Genomic DNA, 6,000 nt, shown 5'->3' with positions numbered 1-6,000 from the left:
GTTTTCATAGAGTTTATATTCTAGAGTGGGAGACAGACAATAATAAAAATATTTCAGATGATGAAATTAATCATCTGAAATTATTTTCAGATCATCGATCAACCAACCAACTAACCAACCAACCAACCAACCAACCAACCAATTGAATGATCAATCAAATAGCCAGTATGAAAAGAAAATGAAAAATGGATCCTTTAGTTGAGTGGTTAGAGAAAGTGCTTATGAGAAGATGACATTTGAGCTGATACCTGAGTAATAAAAGTAAATCAGTCTATAAGCTGTCTTGGGGAAAGCCTTCCAGGCAGAAGGAATACAAAGGGCTAAAATGAAAATAATCCTCTTGTGTAGAGAAACAGAAAGAAAGAAAACCAGGAGAGCAAGAGTAGAGTTGTTAAGGAGGAGTGTCGTATGGAATGAGGTAAAAGAGGCAACCAGTGTCCAGATTACAAAGAGTTTAATAAACCAGGGTATGACATTTATAATTTTATTGCAAGTATAATGTAATCCCTTTGTAGAGGGTTAAAAAAACAGGGGAGGAAGATGATCGATTTGCATTTTGAAAAGATTTTTCTGGCTGTGAAATTAGGGAGAGGTAAGAATGTATACACAGCAACCATTTAGAAAGGCTAAAAAGTAGCCTAGGCAGGAAAGATGGTGACTTGGGCTAGAATTTTAATAAGAGAATAGAAAAGCAAAATTAATGGAGGATAGATATTTTGGAGACAAAGTTGAAGTACTTTTTGATGGATAAGCTTTAAAGGACTAGAGAAAGGTATAAGGAATAAGTTCTGGGATTTTTTTTTTTTTGGCTTGGCTAAGTAAGTAGATAATAATAACATTTGTTGAAATAAAGAAGATATAGAAAGAAGCAAGAGGCAAGCCTTTTTATGTGGGAGGAGAGAGAGATGATCCAGAGTTCTATTTTGGCCACAAAGTAATTTAGACAGCCATTCAAAACCTAAGGGAAAATGTCAAGGCAGCAATTGGATATAAGACTGTGCAAATTAGCAAAGCAAGCAGTGCTATATAGGCAACTTTGTGAGTTGTCAGCATTTGATTGTCATAAATCTTGAAGATTAATTCTAAGCAAGAAGTTCTCTAGTTGGGGGAGTTATCCGCTTTCACTGCTACTCCCAGAGTTCTCTCTCTCTCATCCTTAAAATATCCCCAACTTTGAAGCAAATGCTATTAGACTATACTATTGCTACCACTCCTTTTGTAATCCTGTAAAAATTCTAAGATTATTCCACCTCACTCTCTGAAAACTTCAGGACACAAAATATCTTCTCTCTCTTTAATACGACTTTGGTCATAATTATTGTAATTTTAATTATCCACATCTACAATCCTTCAAAGTCATACTCAGGCTTCTTTTCCCTTTTCTTCATCATATCATATCTTCAATTCCCTAGTTACTTAGATTATATTTCATGGGACATCATTAGGATCATTTTCTTGCATGTACCCTTTACTCACTTGCCCTCTATCTCCAATTTTCTTGCCTAGAAAGCTCTAAACTCATGGTAAATACTACCTTTTGCCTAGTCCATACCTGATTCTAGTCAACTGAATGTGACTGGAAAAAAATCAACTGTAGTTTAATATCTCACTTTAAATTCATAACCACTAAATTCTGGTGTCCCTTAGGAAGCCTGATGAATTTCAACTTTTATTCACTCTTTCACAATTCCAGCCATTTATTTAATACCTTCTGTATCCTCCTAATTTAAACATCTCTGCTCTTTTTTCAGTTTTAGTTCCTGGCACTGCTTTCTGTTACACTGAAGAAGAAAATGTCAGCAGAAAAGAATTCGATGCTGCCACTATCAAATCTACCTATCTCCTGAATGAAGCACCTATATTTCCCATCATCACTCATGTTACGATGAAAATCTTTCCAAGCATATAGGAAAGGTCATTCATCCATTGTGCACTGAATCCCATCTTCTCTTGCCTCAGGAATTGTTCACTTTCTCTTCTGCCCATTAATTTTCCTCTCATACTGAATAATCTTCATCAGCATATTAACCTGTTATATCTGTTATCTTAACAAAATTTATCTTTGAGCCCATATCCTCCTCCAAGTATTCCCCCATATTTCTGATGACTTTGAGCAAAATTGCTTAAAAGACATCTGTACTCCTTGACTTCACTTTTACTCTCCCATTCTCTCTTGGACCAACTCCAATTAGGATTCTTCTCCTACCCCTCTATAGAAACTCTTACCAGTTACCCCCCAGTTATTAAAACCAACCAGTATTTGATCATTTTCTTTTAATTGAAACTTTTGGCTTTTTGGACATAATTTTCTCTCTCTCAAGTTTTCTAAATCATCAGTGCTACTTCTGTTTCCTCTCCTGGCTCCTCATTTCCACTTTTAAATTTGGAGTGCAACTGGTTCCAGTTTTTATCTTAGGCATCCTTTCTTGTTGTGACAAATATTTTGACTTTAAATACAGGTCTGTACACAGCAAACCCTCGTTTACATCTCAGAGTTTCCAGAACTCTGGATTTGTACATGTTCAACATGCTTATTTTGATCACTAATAAGCATGTTAAATTCAATATGTTGAAAGGTAAACCTCTGATTTTCTTGCAAACCTGCTCCAACTACTCTGTTCTCTACCTCAGAAAGTAGCAATGCTTTTCTTTCAATAGCTCTGGTCAAGGACTTTGGAGTCCCTCCAACACCACTCTTTTTCTCACATGTGGAATCCAAGTAATCTGCAAATATAGGCATAATTTCAGATTATACCCAGTATTTTACCAATTCTCACTCTTTCTACACTACTATCTCTGTCCAAACTATTTTATATTTTGCTGTGGGAATTTTCATTCGTATCCAAAATAGTCTCCAAAATAGTCTTTCTCTTCTAATGTCTGTTCTTAAAGTAGTAACTAGACCATGCCTCTTTAAAAACTTAACTTGGGTCATTTTACTTCACTTCACATACACACAAATTAAAGTCAAAGTCCCAAATGATCTATGCTCCCTCTCTGAGGTCATTTCTTTCCATGGTGCCACTAGCTCGCTCTGCTCCAGACACATGGGCCTCCTTGCTATTCTTTGGAGCAGCAAAGAGTATTCCTATCACAGAGCATTTGCACTTTCTCTGATTCATCTTCCTAAATTCACACATGGCTCACTTTTTTCACTTCTTTATTGTCTTCTTATAAGAAATTTCTTCCTTTAACACCCTATAGAAAATAATCAGTCCTATCAACCCCTGCCCCAGAATGCTCTATTCTTCTTAATACATTTTATTCTTACTCATTGCTCTTATTTCCATCCAGCAATTCGTGTGTGTGTGTGTGTGTGTGTGTGTGTTTACTCTATCTCCAAAGTGGAATATCAGTTCCAGGAGGACAGGAATTTCATCTGTTTTGTTCACTCCCACATTCCCATGCCTGGCACTCATGGGGCATTCCATAAACATCCATTGCAAGAATGAATATAGGTGGTTTTTAAAGCCACAGGATTGTTAAGTCAGAGTTTCCCAACCTTGCTGGGAAAAAATCATGTGGGGCTACTTCTTAGAAATTCTGATTAAGTAATTCTCTAATGCAGCCAGAATTCTATATTTATAATGAATACCTCAAGTGATTATAGGCTCTGCTGATATGAAAAATTGGGCAGAGAAGGGAGATCTAGTCATAGAGATTGTAATCAGTTCAATTTTGTGACATAATCCAATAACTAATAATATTTTTTGTATTCCTTGTCACCTTGAAACTTCACAACATGACAACAAATTGGATTCACAAACCTGAGTAGTTTCAAATATTATGGATGTAGCATATGTTTATTATATTTAACATGATTGTGATTTTACTTTTGTCATTGAAATAAAAGTAAAGACTAGAGGATAATACTTAAGCATTCTTAAAAATTAATATCTTACAATATACTTAATATATTACATTTTTTAGAGATTTATTTATTTATTTATGGAGGTACCAGGGATTGAACCTGGGACCTCATACATGGGAAGCAGGTGCTCAACCACTGAGCTACATCCACTCCCAAATATATTACATTTCTATTTAAAATTAATGACAATTCAAATGAAGATTAAATGTCATATATTTTATGAATCAAATTCTATATCAGATATTTTACTTTCATATTTTTCAATGCCTCTAGCATATTTTGATGGTTTTATTTTGAGTGTTGTATGTACATATAAGAAATATCCAATACTACAAATGATCATGTAGTTCAATGCAGTTTTTGCCCTCATAGAAAATGAGATACATACTTAGGGTAGGGAAGAAGAGTAACTTACTTAAAGTCACAAAGCAGTACTGTAGGTAGACATGGAATAAAAACCTCTGTTCCCTGAATTATTCTTCGATTGATCAGCCATGTGAGACTCATTACATGGATTTCTTGGTTATGCACTTTCTTTTTTTATACTTGTGACAATTTTTCCATTTTTATAGGCTATGAGAAAGTGGTTATAATATCTGAGAGCTGAATTTCCATTGCCAAAGATGGTGATCACCAGAGCAAAGGAGTGGCGGGAGCAAGGATTATTGCAATTCTGTATATTCTATAATGCTTCCCCTTTCCTATGAATTACTTTTAACCAGTTCTTTCTTTGTTACCACTGCCCAACTGCTGATTACATGATAGTAATCATATATATTATTATTATATATTATATATTATTATAATTATATTTATTTATATATTATAATATATTTAATCAGAAAATATAGGCCATTTGTAAGTAGTTCACGCATAGCTGCTAATCTTTTGTGATATGCAGGTGATTAAAAAATCTGTGTTTTACATAGGACTTGTAAACATCTTCCAAAGGAATGATGATAAATGCATTTTCTCCAAGCCTTTTTGGTTTTTATTATTCTTAAGAAATATTATAGTCTTGTCAGCCTCTTTGTGTAAATTTATATTTCTTTAAATTTATTTTAAGATACTTAGCTTTATCACCTGGATCTCCCCACAAGAAAGTTTGTGGCAGGTCTATTTGGTTAAATATTCCTTGCATAGAATGTGACTGCATTTTCATCTGGCCCAATTTAATCTAGGAGGTCTATGAAATCATACCTACTTATAAGCTTGCTATACTTATCACTAATGATAATCCATTTGGGATGGTCTTAAATGCAATTAATTTTAAAAGCATTTGTTGAATTTTTTATTTCAATTTAATATTTATGGATTATAAACTTCATATAACTTCATATAATGCATTAATATTGATTAAGTTGTTGAATGACATTATGAAAAATAGATTTGCATTTTGTCATATTCACTATATAAAATTATTCCCATCAGTATTACATATTAATTTTGGGTACTCCAGAGTATACTTAAAGTTCACTTCTATTCATTTAATTTATATTAATGCAATATTTTTCTTCAATTTGGTTCATTGTAAGCTACATCTTTTTTTTTTTGGTAATTCATACTTTTATTCAGTCATATTGAACTACCCATAGATACGGATAGAGCAATTCATACTTAAAGCACATCACTCCACAAATATTTCAGAGCCTTAGAAAGTGGTCTAAATGAATGGTCTCAATTCATGAAATAGTTCTTTGCACAAAAATATTCATCCCTCAAAAAACTCTTGCTATAGACATGAGGGCTAAAATATTTGAGTCAGTGGTACCATGAAGCCCCTGGATATTTACAACTGTAAATATCCAGAAATGGTTGATAGTTTCTTTTGCCTGTGGTTTGTGAGATACAACTAACCAGACCATCATTTTTCATATACACTTACTACAAAGAAGGGGGAAAAAATCTGTTTGGGGCTACCTCATATAGATAAGAACTTATTTGCAAGTTGAAGTCATGGAAATGAATAACCTCAGAATATGGTCAGTTTATTTAGATGGGCAAAATAGAATTTCAAAATTCAATACAGAAAAAAATATAACATTTATAAGGATATATGATTATTAAAGAGATAACTAAAATATACTCATACTTAGAGATATATATTAAAACTGTGACATAGGTAGATA

The 6,000-nt window shown here is 33.4% G+C and overlaps 1 non-coding gene across 1 annotated transcript; it reads right to left on the bottom strand.

Annotated features, from left to right (window-relative positions):
• Positions 1 to 3,949: 3,949 nt before the first annotated feature.
• TRNAG-CCC (transfer RNA glycine (anticodon CCC)) lies at positions 3,950 to 4,024 on the bottom strand. Its single transcript has one exon. It is a non-coding gene; the product is annotated as a tRNA-Gly (tRNA).
• Positions 4,025 to 6,000: the final 1,976 nt, after the last annotated feature.

This window comes from Dasypus novemcinctus, chromosome 7 (genome assembly GCF_030445035.2).
Source record: "Dasypus novemcinctus isolate mDasNov1 chromosome 7, mDasNov1.1.hap2, whole genome shotgun sequence".
Lineage (NCBI taxonomy): Eukaryota > Metazoa > Chordata > Mammalia > Cingulata > Dasypodidae > Dasypus > Dasypus novemcinctus.
Note: the sequence above shows the minus strand (reverse complement) of the source record. Positions and strands in the feature narration are given on the sequence as shown.